Source organism: Xyrauchen texanus, chromosome 40 (genome assembly GCF_025860055.1).
Source record: "Xyrauchen texanus isolate HMW12.3.18 chromosome 40, RBS_HiC_50CHRs, whole genome shotgun sequence".
Lineage (NCBI taxonomy): Eukaryota > Metazoa > Chordata > Actinopteri > Cypriniformes > Catostomidae > Xyrauchen > Xyrauchen texanus.
Window position 1 is genome coordinate 13,257,844 of NC_068315.1, and position 16,320 is coordinate 13,274,163.

General features: G+C 41.5%; 1 protein-coding gene across 2 annotated transcripts in view; it reads left to right on the forward strand.

Annotated features, from left to right (window-relative positions):
• The window catches only part of LOC127633214 (unconventional myosin-Id-like), a 103,044-nt gene that overhangs the window by 32,343 nt on the left and 54,381 nt on the right, over positions 1–16,320 (forward strand). The window lies entirely within an intron of this gene.

Here is a 16,320-nt window from a genome sequence, read left to right on the forward strand (position 1 = left end):
TTTACTCATCCTCATGCCATCCCAGATGTGTATGATTTTCTTTCTTCTGCAGAACACGAACAACATATTTTAGAAGAATTTCTCAGCTCTGTAGGTCCTCTGTAGTGAACGGCGACCAAAAATTTGAAACTCCATAAAGCACATTAAGGCAGCAAAAATGTATCCAAACAAGGAAAAAAAGCAGTTACATTTCGCTCTGTTCTCACCCAAAGCAATTAGATTGCTTCAGATGACTTGGTTTAAGCCAGTGGAGTCTTATGTATACATTTTATGCTGCCTTTGCTTTTTGTAGCTTCAAAATTTTGGTCACCATTCACTTGCATTGTATGGACCTAGAGCTGAAATATTTTTCTAAATATCTTAATTTGTGTTCTGCAGAATAAAGAATGTAATACACATCTGGGATGGTGTGAGGCTGAGTAAATTATGCAATCAGTAAATTATTCAACTTTCCTTTAATTGAACATCCTGTTATGCATTGCCCTGAATCAACACAAGAGGGCAATAATAGCTTGTGTGAAAAAAAGTAAATCCTCCAGTATTTCTCGCTACTGAGGAGGCTTTAGTGATGTCACTGGCAACCAATGGAAGCTGGTAAGACTGATGTCTCACAGGCCTGGCAAAGTGTAAGAAGGGGAAAATGGAGTGGGAGAGAAAGAGAGTGATGGATGGATAAGAGACGGAGCGAGAAAAAGATAGAAAAGGCAGTAAACAAAACAAAATAAAGGGGAAAAGCCTTGTAAACACATCCCACCTTCCAAAAGCAGAGGCACATGCTTAAGACAAACCTGATCTCTTGACACTGATTGGTTGAACATGCAGTGTTGTGGGCACAGACCCAGCTGAGGGTGATTAGGTACAACTTATTCACACTAGGCTCATAATCATCCCTCGGCTCACACATGCCGCATTCAGAGTGAAGGAAGGGAGGGAGGCAAAGAGAGAAAGAGAGCAGGCGTAAACTGCCCCCGATAATTCCCCCATGTCAGGATGTTTGAATAATCAAAAGCCTCCCTGGATGCAGGAATAATAAGTGTCCTTTGGAGCTCATTTGTTATGCAGAGAATTACTCCTCAATGTGGAGGCATCTTAGGCCTGTTAGCTCAGCAATGATAGATGATGTCCATCCTCTTGCTGTGTGTGAACACAAACATGTGCAAATATGTATATGTGTATCCGTTTCATATTATCTCTAACTACCTTATGTTTGAGACATGGTTAATCCATGTATAGGCCACTCTCGTTAGGCCTGTTTCACACTGCAAACATAAACAGCGTGTATTTATTTCGCCTCCCATTTTAAAGGGACAGAACACTAATAAAATGAAAATTCTGTCATTTACTCAGCCTCATGTTGTTCCAAACCAGTATGACGGACTTCCATAGAACACAAAAGGCAGATGTTAAGCAGAGTGTTATCCTCAGTCACCATTCGCTTTCATTGCATAATTTTTCCATTCAATGAATTCAGATTAACTGTGTAAATTGCAGAAGCGTGCTTTTACAGTTCTATTTTTGCTGCGTGTCTTGCGCAGAGCTCAGCAGAAAATACAAAGAAATAGCTATGTATACCCATTTATCAACACAATCTTTTGCAATGTAAGCTTTTGTGAAGCAACATAAAATACTGGAGCGAACTACTGACATCTGTCTGGCTTGATGTAGGCACACATACAGCACTTTCTATTCAGTAAGTCTGACTGATGAGTATTTTATAACTACACTTTGGGGTTTTGGTTTCCATTTTAGGATTAGATTACTAGATTAATAAAATTAAGTAGATTAATACAATTTAATAGTTAATAATATATATTATTAATTATTAAATCTTGGTATATTAGACTATATGACGATCAAGTTACTGTAGTAATAATGGTCGACCCCAAATTACCAGATAACCAAGGAAATACTCAATGTTGTAACCTTAGTAAATTACTTTAATTCCTGTATAAAATTGCAGATCGATTACACAGAAACATTACGCTGCAGTACTGCTTGGGTGCTGCTTACTGTATGCATGCAGTGTAAGCACAGTTCAGGAGAGCCAATGAAGTGCGCATGAGAGAGAAATGTACAGGTCAGCTGGTGACTATAAATGACAAGGAAAGCTCTCTTAGAAATTCAGTGTTGTGTGTCTCAGGAATGTGTCTGTCTCGCATAACCAGATCACTTCAACTGTGACACTTCTATCTTTCACAGCCACCTCTCAGATGTATTCAGCCTCATTTGTGGTGGTAGACATCCTCTCTGGGAGACTTGAAATGTGCAAGCCACTTTCGCAGCATAATTAATGGTACCTTGTTAAAAATCTGTGGCCAAGTCTCCAGCGAATTCCTTAGTGGGGAATTCCCACTTTTCTCTTCGCTTCTTCACTGCCATTTCTGTTTAAGCGGGAATGTTTTACCCTTGGTTGATTTGTCTAAGTTTTGTGAACCGGATAACTTTTTGCTGTTCTTCCTCTAGAGTGTATTTCTTCTAACTTGGGCCTGACTGAAAACATGGATGTTGCTCATCCATAAACTGAAATTGAATAATCAATTTAGATAATATAGATTATGATTGATGCTGGTTGGCAGGATTGGGAGGGTTACTTTAAAAATGTATTCCGTAATGAATGGTAAAAAAAAAAAACAAATCCAATTACCACAATAAGAAAGTAATGTACATTTACATACTTTTACATTTATTAATTTGGCAGACGCTTTTATCCAAAGTGACTTACAAAAGAGGAAAATATAAGCGAATCATCTTAAGGAGACAGTGGTACGAAAAGTGCCATACTACAAAGTTTCACTATCATCATAGTATACAAAACAAATTTAAGTGCAACAAGAATTGTAAATTATTATATATTTTTTTTGTTATTTTTTTTTTGTGACTGGTTAAGTGCTTTTGGAAAAGATATGTTTTTAGCCGTTTTTTGAAGATGGAGAGTGAGTCAGCTTCATGGATGGAGTTGGGAAGGTCATTCCACCAACGTGGTATGATGAAACTGAAAGTCCGGGAAAGTGTTTTGGTGCCTCTTTGTTTTGGTACGACAAGGCGACGTTCCTTAGCCGACCGCAGGCTTCTAATGGGAACATAGCTTTGCATAAATGTTTTTAGGTATGCTGGAGCAGACCCAGTGTCTGTTTTGTATGACAGCATCAGGGCCTTGAATTTAGTACGTGCATGAACCGGCAGCCAGTGGAGAGAGACAAAGAGTGGTGTAACATTTGCTCTCTTAGGTTCATTAAAGACCAGACGTGCTGCTGCATTCTGGATCATTTGGAGAGGTCTAATAGCACATGCAGGAAGGCCTGCAATGAGAGAGTTACAGTAGTCCAGTCTAGTTATGACAAGCGACTGAACGAGCAGTTGTGTGGCATGTACAGAGAGGAAAGGTCTTATCTTCCTGATGTTGTAGAGTGTAAATCTACATGATCTTGCAGTCTTTGAGATGTGGTCTGTGAAATGTAGCTCATCATCAATGTGTTCAACAGCAGGGTTGGCTGGAAATACAAGGAGTTCGGTCTTGGCTGGGTTGAGTTGCAGGTGGTGTTCCTTCATCCAGGCTGAGATATCTGCCAGACATGCAGCGATTCGAGCGGTCACTGTGGTGTCGTTGGGCTGGAAAGACAAGTAGAGTTGCGTGTCATCAGCGTAGCAGTGGTAAGAGAAACCATGTGACTGGATGATGGGTCCCAGTGATGTTGTGTATATGGAGAAGAGAAGTGGCCCAAGCACTGATCCCTGAGGTACCCCAGTAAGTAACTGATGTGGTTTGGATACCTCCCCTCTCCAGGCTACCTCAAAGGACCTTTCTGAGAGATAGGAGTTGAACCAGCCAAGCACAGTTCCGGTGATGCCCAGTTTAGAGAGGGTGGAGAGTGGGATCTGATGGTTGACTGTGTCAAAAGCAGCAGAAATTTCCAGCAGAATCAGAATGGATGATCTGTTTTCAGCTTTCGGCTGTCTCAGCGACTCCGCGACAGACAGCAGGGCAGTCTCAGTGGAGTGTCCACTTTTGAAGCCTGACTGATTGTCATCCATCAGTTTGTTCTGTGAGAGATAGGCAGAGATCTGATTGAAAACTGCCCTTTCAAGTGTTTTTGCCATGAATGGGATGAGAGAGACTGGTCTGTAGTGTTCTATCTGTGTGGGGTTAAGGTTTTTTCAGCAGTGGGGTTACTCGAGCCTGCTTAAATGTAGTGGGAAAAGTGCCTGCAAGAAGAGATGTGTTAATTATGTGTGTAAGTGCAGGTAGGATGGACGGAGAGATGGCCTGGAGAAGGTGTGATGGAATGGGGTCAAGGGAACAGGTTGTGGGGTGGTTGGAGAGGAGGAGTTTAGAGACCTCAGTGTCAGTTAAAGGAGATAACATAGAGAAAGGAGAGTTGCATACAGGAGGTGGGTGTTTGACAGGGTGTGGTGCAGTGAATGTATTGCTGATGGCTATAACCTTATTAGTAAAAAATGTGGCGAAGATATCTGCTGTCAGTGATGTGTCAGGTGGTGGAGGGGGAGGGCAGAGAAGTGTGTTGAATGTTCTAAACAAGCTACGAGTGTCTGTGGTGCTGTTGATCTTGGTCTGGTAATATGAAGTTTTTGCAGCTTTAACGTTATCTAAAAAAGTTGCAAGCAGAAGCTGATATTTACCTAGATCGGCTGGATCTTTAGATTTCCGCCATCTCCTCTCAGCTGCCCTGAGATCAGTCCGATGTTCACGAAGGATGTCAGACAGCCAGGGGCTGAATGTAATCAGATTACTTATAACTTTTGGATTACATCATAAATGTGAATAAATTCAAGGGAAAAGCAATATGATCACAAAAACGTTTAAATATACCAACTGGATGCAAAGAACACGTTTAAATAAGGTTAAATATAAATTTAGCTCATTTGACAGCATTTGTGGCATCATGTTGATTATAAATGTATCCCTCCATTTCTTAAAAAATTGCACCTTGAAACACTTACAATGGAACTAAATGTGACCAAATTTTTAAGGGGCTTATAGACACTCTTTTAAAGCTTATAATTTTATTAAAGCACTTAAATTAAAGGTGCAGTAAGCTTCAGAAACCCTTGTTATTAATGACATCTGTGGTCGTTAAGTGAACTGCAGCCAGCTACCTGTTGCTCATGCTCACGCTCGTGCACACATTCCATAGGGATGTGAGCGAGCGAGTGAGCATCGGCCAAAACAATGATGTAACGTACAAAGAGGCTGAACGTGATTCACCGGCATCATGCTGACAGATGAGGTAGTAGATTTAAAATGACTCCATTACTAAACTAAACTACTTATCAGCTAACATAGCATACTGATACACACATACAGCTACATACTACATAACTATACTAGACAGTTTGCTGTTGCACTGCATTGTTATTTTGCATTTTTGTATGTTTTGTATGTCATATTTTGTACTACGATCAAGAAACCAGCACATTTGCTTCAATTTATCCTTTATACCTGACTTTTAGTTTAAAGAGAAAATCGTTGAATTTATTTGAATGTTACGAAGCAAGGTAGCTTGCAATTTGTCAACTTTAGCAGGCAAGATCAAGTTAGCTAAAAGTACACAGATCAATCCTTATGGCACTCTATTTCACATGCTTTGCAGTTATGTAAGCTTACCAGTCCAATAAGAAGAATGCCAATTCAGGGTTGGTTTTGATCCCCAAAACCGAACGAAGGAATCAGATGTTCACTCTAGTTTTCGCTCGACCACGATCACGTTCCCGCTTAGCCAGACTGGATTCAGTAGATAAATGTATGTTTGGCTTACTCTGAGTTTGTGTAGAAGTCTGTGTTGTGCTGGGAGCCGGACGTTTGCTGGATTCCATCTCTTAAGATAATGTTACCTAGTATTGCAGTTTGTTGTCGCTGTTGAATAGTGGAAGAGAAGCTGTTACTGAGGCTCTCGGGAGCACGCATAAAATTTGCATCCTTTGGATTTTCCCGGCAAAACCAACCCGGTCCCTTCGGATGTAAATCAGCCTACAGGCTTTAATAGGCAACCTAGGAAGTCCGAGAAGGGCACATTTTTTAAATTGTGTTAAAAGCCAATCACACATTGGCAAAAAAAAAGCTGAATATTACATGAAAATTGTTAAATATTGCCCCTTTAATTATTTTGTTAAAAGTTGTGTATTTTTTTTTAGCTGTAATGTGCATTTTTTAGATAGTCATTTTAAGGTTTTAGGGTGTGGCTATTGTCTTGTGGCTATTGCCTACTTTTGAAAAAGTGTGGAGTTTAGCATTTAAAAATGTAACCACTTCCATTGTAAGTGCCTCACTGTAACGTCGATTTTGCTTTTTAGGAGGGGCAAGTCTAAATTAATTTTTGTGTTGAACTCTGAATATTCCTTTTAATAGGAAAACAGAAAATGTTCAAATGTTCATGCTCACTGTGTTTAAGCAAATAGTATGCATCTTCTATCTGCTATAGAAAAAGAATATTGCTTATTTTTTCATCAATCAAATATAGTTAGAACAGAAGTACTGATTTGTGCTTTGGTTAGCAGTTGACCAAATCTGACAGGATATACCTCAGATTAAAAAACGCTGCAAAGTTTAATTCTGTCGTGTATTGCAGTTAACGTGTAGACTACAGTAATCGGCAGCATTCATTAACTTCCAACTGTATTCAATGTTGTAATTGAATTTAATTATTAATGCAATGCCTCCAGTGTCTTTCTTCTGCTTTCTCATAATCCACTGTCCAACATCACCAGCTGACATTTTTGGGTGATTCTATGTTTATGTTTAAAGAGCATTTTAATAAAAAAAACAAACAAGCAAAAAAGATTCCAAAAACTAATTTCTATGGGTTTTGAAATGTTACATTTGCCAGAATTTTCCCTCACATAGAGAAATTTAAAATAAGTATCAAAATTAGAAAAATTGTTAATTGCTCCTTTTCCCTAAGAACTTATTTTGGTATGTACAATTATGTATCACAGGGATGTTCGCTGGAGGAGTCATTTGGGTCGCTTTAATATGGAACATGTTCTTTTCTGCTGTAACGTCAGTGATGCGCAATTCATGTAACAGTACTAGCAGAACCTGCTAAATTATTAGTTGACAGTCAGACGTTGAAACTAACAGGGAGACCTTAACTAATTTTAGCTATGGTTCTCTGTTTCTTAACTACAAATGTTTCTCTAAATTATATGTCAGGTCCTTGGAAAAATTACAGCATCTTCACAGCTGGAAGTCATAAATTGCACTGAACTGTAGCAGATGTTGTTTCCCTTTTTTGCTTTGAGGAGTTGAAATTTCCACCAAAATAATGCATTTTCTTCAGTGGCCGTCACAATAAAACAGCCCTTTTAAATGACTTGGCCTTGCTTGTCCCGAGAGCACAGTGTTGATGTGAGATGTGAGTGGCGCTCCTGACCTACGAGTCATGCGAGAGAACCTGAAGAGATGTCGAGCACACATTTGAGAATCTGTACCATTCTAAAGCGAGCAACAATCATTGTATGTCAGGAATATCTTGTTATTTTGTTACAAAAATAAATTTGAATCCTGCTAATAATCCTAATTTTTACTAAATGAAACTGTAATCTGATTATGTTGTGCATTTATGCAACTGTAACCGATTAGTTGCACATTTTTTTTTATATCCTGATTACACATAACTTATACACATTACATATACACAAGTATACCGTTTCTGCTCAAACCTGCTAAGTGGTCAAAACAGCATTTTTACCATGCTAAAATTCAGAGTACAGTATGTACTGCATTTGATGATGCTTACTTAATCGTTAACAAGAAGAATAATAAAAAAATAACTTAAGTTGTAGAACAGTATTTTATTTGAGGAAAACCCACTTTCATATGCTTCATATGCTTGAATAAGTTTCAGTATGTCAGCTTTTAGTTAACCTCATTCTGTTCCCATGCTGTATGCTTAATCTAAGATAAAAACATTCAGCATGATGACAGATCCAAGCTAGAGCTGCCATATCCATCTCAATAAGGTGCTTCATTTACCGCCACTTTCACCGGTTCATTTTGCTTTATCGCTTTGTTTACCTCTTCCTCCATGTGCCTCCCAGGCACACTGTGTTCTCAGTGCTTCCAATATTCTCATCGCACCCTTATAACTGCTTTGATCCTTTCAGATGTGTTATAAAAATGCCTTTTCCCCATCAGCTTTTAATTACTGTTATTTGCTGACACAGCCGTTCATGTCGGTAGTCTGACGTTATGCATCAGGTGCTTCATTCCTCCCTCCTGTTTTTTCTTTGATCCCACTTTCTCCCCCTCTTCCTGCACTCCGTCTTCCTCACGTGCTGAGTGCAGGTGTCATGGGTGCACATGGATGCCAGGTTGTGTTAAGGCGAGGGCAGGCTCAGTATCTGATCATGCTTTCCTGCTCTCAGTGCAGGGGACTCAGTAGGCCGCAGCAGCTAGCCAATTAGCAGCTTATTTCAGTTCTTGGAGAAGAGCTCTAGTGGCCTCTTTGACCCTGTCTTACACGGAACATTTAATTAGGAAGAGATCATGACTTGTTTGCATCTTAGTGGAAGTAATTGCGATGTTTTTGTGATGATGGGTGAATCACTGACACACATTTAACACATATGTTACTGGATAATTGCTGATGAAAACCCAGTGCAACATATGTTCATACGTCATTGGATTTAGTTTTGAGAGGCACAACATTTCGAGCTTTAGCGTTAGATGGGTTCTTTTTTCAGGATGACTCGCATCAATATTGATTGACCAATTGAACTAGTTCACTTAACGTATGCGGTGTCTGTCTTTGTAATGACAAATCCAACATTGCACCCATGTTTGTCATTTTCTCCAATGATTTTTTGCCACTTAAATTTAGAAAATAATTTAGCAAGAAATTCTTAAAATTTGTAAACTTTAATAAGAGATCTTCATTTTGTTATAGTCATGGTACCTCAGTTCTTGAACTAATATAATTCAAGAGAATCCAGAGACAAAAAGTTACATGAACCCATATGAACCCATGATTACTTTTTTCTCCTGTTATGTACATGTGGCAGGGCGGAGGGCGGGGCCGGGTCGTGATCATACACACCCGGTCCCTTATCAGGCTAATTAAGCCTCAGAGAGGGATAAAGGCCGATGACATATAGTGGTGCGACGAGAGAGAGATAGTTTATGGACATGTCCGTCATGTGTGTGTTTGTCTTTTGTTTGAGTTTGAAATTAAACTATTATTTATATTGTCAAGCTGGTTCTCGCCTCCTCCTTTCCATTGATTGCTTTACAGTACATAAGTAATGTTCAAATACATGTTTTCACTGTTTACGGTGTACATTTCTGTGTTCACAGTGTTCCTCTTCCTACCTGGCACCCTTGTAAAATCGCCCTTCAATTATGCTATCTGCAGTGCTTTTTCTGTGGAGGTTAAAACAACAGTGTGTTGAAGCTGTGATTCGAGTAATGTGAAAGGGCCATCATGGAACATTAAAAATGGGGTTCTTTAAGGATATTAAAATTGAAATATGATCAAATTAAATGGACAGTATTTAAATTAATCACTGTTCTTATTTTGAATGATTAATCTCTGCATGACATCACAATCTTTCATGAAAATATAATAACTGGTTCCTTCTCTGAAACCACTTTTCTTTATTGTTTACATCATCAAGCCATCTTGTTTTTAACCCATTACCTCCAAACACCTCCAGCTAGCAGTACTAGTCCATTCTTGCTTGAAATGCCCACATTTCATAATCTAATCAGTTCCCAATGAATGTTCTTTTTCACTCAAAAATAGGCCACTTCACTGAAGTAAAATGGCCTGTGAACAATTTAATTTTGACTTTAAAATGTTATAGTTGAACCTAGCATTCATTCATTCCTTCCTGAATTGTATTTATGCTCTCAGATTAGAAATTTACCCTATTTGTTTAATTGTAGATGTCCTGAGCAATCACCGTGGTCTGGATGCCTACCTGCTGTTGGCAGCAGTGTTTTGCGAATGGCAGTTTTGGGGCTCTGGTGGCAGGTGCCATTGCTGCAGCCTGTATTTGTCTGGTTGGTTTAACCAACACACTGTAGTGAGAATCATTGGTGTTGGACAGGATGGTCTGTTCCTAGGTGGTGTGAACACAGCTTGGGGGAGCAGAGCGAGCAGGCATCTGTACAAACTGCAGGATTCAGGATTAAACCTGTCTGCACAATCAAACACTTTTAGAAAACCTGTCCTGTGAATAAGGAACAGATAGGGGATATATATCAGAGATATATTAATCTCTGCATGACATCACAATATTTCATGAAAATATAAAATATAATAACTGGTTCCTTCTCTGAAACCACTTTTCTTTATTGCTGACATCATCAAGCCATCTTGTTTTTAACCCATTACCTCCAAACACCTCCAGCTAGCAGTACTAGTCCATTCTTGCTTGAAATGCCCACATTTCATAATCTAATCAGTTCCCAATAATAAGGGGATACCCCTTATATATTTGAAATGTGATACATATTGAAAAACAATCCCTCATATTTTGGATACACTGAAACTCACAAACCCACTTACAACTAACAAACACCAGTTTCAGACCAGCACTGCTGAACAAAACCAAATCAGAATAAACCAAATCATAAAAGAAAGCAAAAATTCATATTTGGACCATTGGGAAAATGAAAGTAAAAACCAAAGCAAACTGGAATGTTATCAGGCCCTAAACAGAAAATATAATCTGGCAGAATATCTGCACACTGTAAGAGATCCAAAACAGAGACGGATCCTCACCAAATACAGACTCTGTGATCACAGTCTACCCATAGATAAAGGCAGACACAGACAAACATGGCTTCCAAAGGAAGAACTAGTCTGTGCACACTGTGACACGGGTGAGGTCGAGACAGAGACACACTTTCTCCTTCACTGTGAGAAATTTACAGAGGTGAGAGAGAGATACCTCCACAAACTCTCAAACCTCATGCCACAGTTTTCCAGTTTGGCAGAAACCGATCAGATGCTGGTGTTACTGGAGGAGGACCATCATGCATCAGTTGCAGCTAAATTCATTTTTGAGCTGCACACCCTCAGAAACCAATTACTGCCTTAATGTACTTCATTCACAGTACTATTATTTTCTAATGTTCATAATGTCGTGTTAAATGCATATTTTATTTTATATTGTATAGTGTATATTGTTATTATAGTTTTTTATTTGATTCATTACCTAGCACCTTATTTTAATTCTATCTTATCATTATTATTTGTCTTGTCATTATCTGTTTTGTGTGTTAATGCTTTGGCAATATTGTATGTAAACACAATCATGCCAATAAAGTACTTTTAAATTGAATTGAATTTAATAGTACTGGAGTGAATGTATTTAGGGTCCATGCTATCAGGGCTCAACAATAAAGACCCTGTTTACACCTGATATTTAAGATTAGTCCGGGGTGATTCATTAACATGTGTTAGGAACACATCACTGTTTACACCTGGTCGCTGAAATGTGTCTCCTGTTCACATTTCGAAGGGAGGTGACAACATGCATCAAATACTATATCAGTGTGTTACTGCATGACATTAAAGCACAATGAAGTCAGAAAAGACAAAGAAAGCACGAAAAAAAATGTAAACTGTTCTTCCAGATGTATCTGAATTTTTATCTAAGCACAAATGCAACATTTCCAGCAGAATTATCTGTTAATTTAGTGGGTTTACTTTATTAACCTTTCGTCACTTCTCACCGCAGCATACGCTACACCTACGTCATATGCTGGAACTCGACTCTCTCATGAACAAGAGTACAGCTGTTACTGGATGCCAGTGATTATAGTTTATAAAGTTATAAATATGGATATTTTTCTTCACAAAAATGCATAATTTCGCTTCAGAAGGTTTTTATTAACCTGCTGTAGCCGTGTGGATTATTTTTTTGATGGATGGATGCGCTTTTTTGGGCTTCAAAATCTAAGGTACCATTCACTCCCATTATAAAGCTTTGTAGAGCCAGGATATAACTCTGAGTGTGTTTGGCTGAAAGTAGAAATTCATATACACCCTGGATGGCTTGAGGGTGAGTAAATTATGGGATAATTTTTGGGTGAACTAACCATTTAACAGAGCAGGTGAAAATAATAGTTTTTTTTTTTTAAACCCTGCATGTCCTTAACTAATCTTTTGACCTATGAAAATGTTACATTTGATGTTTTTTTTTTAAGTCATTCAGTCAAGTCAAGTGGTTTTTATTGTCGTTCAACCATATACTGTTAGTACAGTTCCCAGCGAAACGAGACAACGTTCCTCAAGGACCATTGTGCTACATTAAAACAACATAGGACAAACACAGAACCACATGAGAGTACACAGACTAAATAACATTTCTACATAAAGTGCATGTGCAAACATGTACAACAAATTACGGGACAGTACAATAAATTACTAAAAGGAACAGGACAATAGGCACAGTAAGAGACAGTGCAGCACCGACCAGTACACATTTGTAATCTGAACAGTGCAAAAAGACTCTTTCTAAAAATGACAAATGTAAACATAACATACTATGAAATGGTGTTCTATGGACATAGCAGTTATTGAGGTAGCAGCCAGTTATAAGTGACTATGAATTCAAGTGCAACTCTGGACATGTGCAGAAGTTGGATGGTGTACAGGGGTGTGTGTCATTCCAGTCTCTGAGTATTGAGGAATCTGATGGCTTGGGGGACGAAGCTGTTAACAGTCTTGCCGTGAGGGCCCGAATGCTTCAGTACCTCTTGCCAGATGGCAGGAGGGTGAAGAGTTTGTGTGAGGGGTGTGTGGGGTCATCCACAATGCTGGTTGCTTTGCGGATGTCGCGTTTTGGGTAAATGTCTTTGATGGACGGAAGAGAGACCCCAAAGGTCTTCTCAGCTGTCCTCACTATCCTCTGCAAGGCTTTGCGGTCCGAAACGGTGCAAGTCCCAAACCAGGCAGTGATGCAGCTGCTCAGGATGCTCTCAATAGTCCCTCTATATATTGTAGTGAGGATGGGGGGTGCTTTTCTCATCCTTTGAAGAAAGTAGAGACACTGCTGGGCTTTCTTGATAATAGAGCTGGTGTTGAGGGACCAGGTAAGGTTCTCCGCAAGGTGAACACCAAGGAATTTGGTGCTCTTGACGATCTCCACAGAGGAGCCATCGATGTTCAGCGGAGGGTGGTCACTCTGTGCTCTCCTAAAGTCAACAACCATCTCTTTTGTTTTAGACAGGTTGTTGGCTCTACACAAGTCTGTTAGCCGCTGCACCTCCTCTCTGTATGCTGACTCTTCATTCTTGCTGATGAGATCCACCACAGTCGTGTCATCGGCGAACTTGATGATGTGGCTCGAGCTGTACATTGCTGCACACTCTGCTGACTCAAGAGTCAGCAGAATGTGCCAGCAGAGTGAACAGCAGTGGACTGAGCACACAGCCCTGGGGGGCCCCAGTGCTCAGTGTGGTGGTGGTTATGCTGTTCCCGATCCAGACTGACTGAGGTCTCCCAGTCAGGAAGTCCAGGATCCAGTTGCAGAGGGAGGTGTCCAGGCCCAGTAGGTTCAGCTTTCCAATCAGGTGCTGAGCAATGATTGTATTGAATGCTGAGCTGAAGTCTATGAATAGCATTCTAACGTATGGGTCCTTTTTATCTTGGTGGGTGAGGGCCAGATGGAGGGTGGTGGCGATGGCGTCCTCTGTTGAACGGTTGGGACGATACACAAACTGCAGTGGGTCTAGTGAGGGGGCAGCTGGGTCTTAATGTGCCTCATGATGAGCCTCTCGGAGCACTTTATGATGATGGGTGTGAGTGCGATGGGACGGTAGTCGTTAAGGCAGGGCACTGAAGACTTCTTTGGCATGGGGACGATGGTGGTGGTCTTGAAGCACGTTGGAATGACGGCGCTGCTCGGAGAGAGGGAGGCATCTTGTCACAGGCAACTGATGTTGTCCTGTAGATGGTGATGACCTGGATGCCCTGCCACTTGCACCCCGTGTTGCCACTGTCCTGGAAGTGACTGTGGATTCTCTGGGCGTGTGTGCACTTTGCCTCTCTGATGGCCCGAGACAGTTTGGCCCATGCTGTTCTTATGGATGCCTTGTAGTCTTCTCTGAAGGTGGAGTCTCGGGTCCTCCGCAGCGCACGCACCTCCACAGTCATCCACGGCTTCTGGTTGGAGCGTGTGGTGATGGTCTTGGAGAAAGTGACATCATCGATGCACTTGCTGATATAGCTGATCACTGATGCTGTGTGTGGCAGGGCGGAGGGCAGGGCCGGGTCGTGATTATACACACCCGGACCCTTATCTGGCTAATTAAGCCTCCGAGAGGGATAAATGCCAATGGCAGATGGTGGTGCGACGAGAGAGAGATAGTTGTCCGACCGCCCAGACGCAGTGAATGGCCGCCATCCACGAGGTGAGTGGGGACTGGACTCCCCGACCGCCTGTAACGATGGAGCCGCTGCCAGGTGGCGGAGGAGAGCCCTGCCATCCCCCAGAAACCCGGAGGGGTCAGAGGAAGACCGCCTTCTGCGAGGGGAGGAGGGAAGTGTTCCCTGACCGCCTGGAGCGGTAGGGCTGCTGCCAGGTGCGGAGGAGTGTCCCCACGAGTCGCTGAGAATGCGGAGGGGCATTCTGACTGCCTGGGTTCGTGAGTCTGACTCCGGTCCGCCCTGGGAGAAGTGGCTGTCATCCACCTGAGAGGGTGGAGAAGAGGACCATGCGACGGTGTGTCGTAGAACAAGCAAGTAGGTTTTTTTTTGTTTGTTTGTTTTTTTTTTAAATCTCTCTCTCACTGCCGCTCTGCATTGGCCTTTTCCCTCTTGTTTAAATTGTAGTGTTTTTTTGGGGGGGTACTACACTGTAACAGGGATGACCTGCCGGCAGACCAGGCTTAAAGCACGCCCTCCCCCAGGGAAAGAGGGGGGGTGTACGTCAGGCTGGAGGCTCCCCAGAGAGAATGAGAGAGGAATGAGCTCCGTCCGGTACACGCCTGGGATGTTTGTGTAAGCAAGATCAAGCGTGTTCGCCCGTCTCGTCCACGCAAATTCCATGTTCTGATTGAATTTAGGGAGCACTGTCTTGAGATTCGCATGGTTTAAATCTCCGGCGACAATAAACAGTCCGTCAGGGTGAGCGTTCGGCAGTTTGCTAATAGACCCATACAGTTCATAGAGCGCTTCCTTAACATTAGCGCTGGGGGGAATGTAAACTCTGGTTATAATGACAGTGGTGAAATCCCGTGGTAAATAAAAAGGTCTGCATCTAACAGTCACAAGCTCCACCAGTGATGAGCAGTACCTAGAGACTAGCATAGAGTTTTTGCACCAATCCGTGTTGATGTAAACACACAAGCCACCACCATGAGTCTTACCGCACAGAGATTTCTGTCGGCACGTAACGAGGCGAGCCCGTCTAGCTGAATGGCGGCATCCGGAACTCAGTCTCTAAACTCACGCTGCGTAGTCTGCTGGACTTGGATGTAGTCCAGTTTATTATCCAGGGAGCAAACATTTGAAAACAGGATAGACGGAAGAGCCGGCCAGCTAGTGTTTGTTTTTAGCCTAGCATGGACCCCCGCACTCTTGCTGCGCTTCCACTTCCACGCACACCGCTTACGACGTCCTCTCCCCCAGCCTTCGGCATCAGGCGACGCTGAGGACTGGAAGAGCCTGGTCTCCACAGCAAGCAGAGGTTCTCCTGCAGATCATCATACAGCTTGGTTGTTGCATGAGTCTTATATTTGAGCAGTGTCTGGCGATGGGAAACATGAACACCGGTTGCTCCGATGTCCATGTGCCACAAAAGTCGGGGTAAGTAACAAAAATAGCACCATTTTGAATCCGGAGTGGCCGCTGCGTGCTACCACACCACCATCTTGGATCATTCACATCCAGTGCAGTTTCCTTTGGGCTTTTGGTTTGCACATGCACCGCGACATGTATAAGTCATGGTGCTCATGCAGATTACATAGTTTGAAACCACCTTGCATTTCCCTATTCCGTTTTCTCATCTTTTCCCATTTTAACTCTATTTCATCTGAAAAGCATGGCTGATTTTTTTCAGGTAGCTTGGAATTTTTTCTTTTGGAGAGTGTCCTATATTTAGAGGTGTGAGTCTTTTTTCGTTGCTCTGTTTGTTCAGATGATTTTTCAGCTCCTGTTGTGACTTATCCTCATTTTGGCTCCATATATTCAATGATTACACTGACAGATATAACTATTTACACATTGCTGGGCAAGACTAATTGTGGTAGTTTTAAAGAGATGGTGGTTTTGAAGTACTGCCTATAAAGAACGTAATGCTCTTGAGTTTTGGTGGCAAATGTGTTTAAATGGAGGGAAATACAATCTTCCT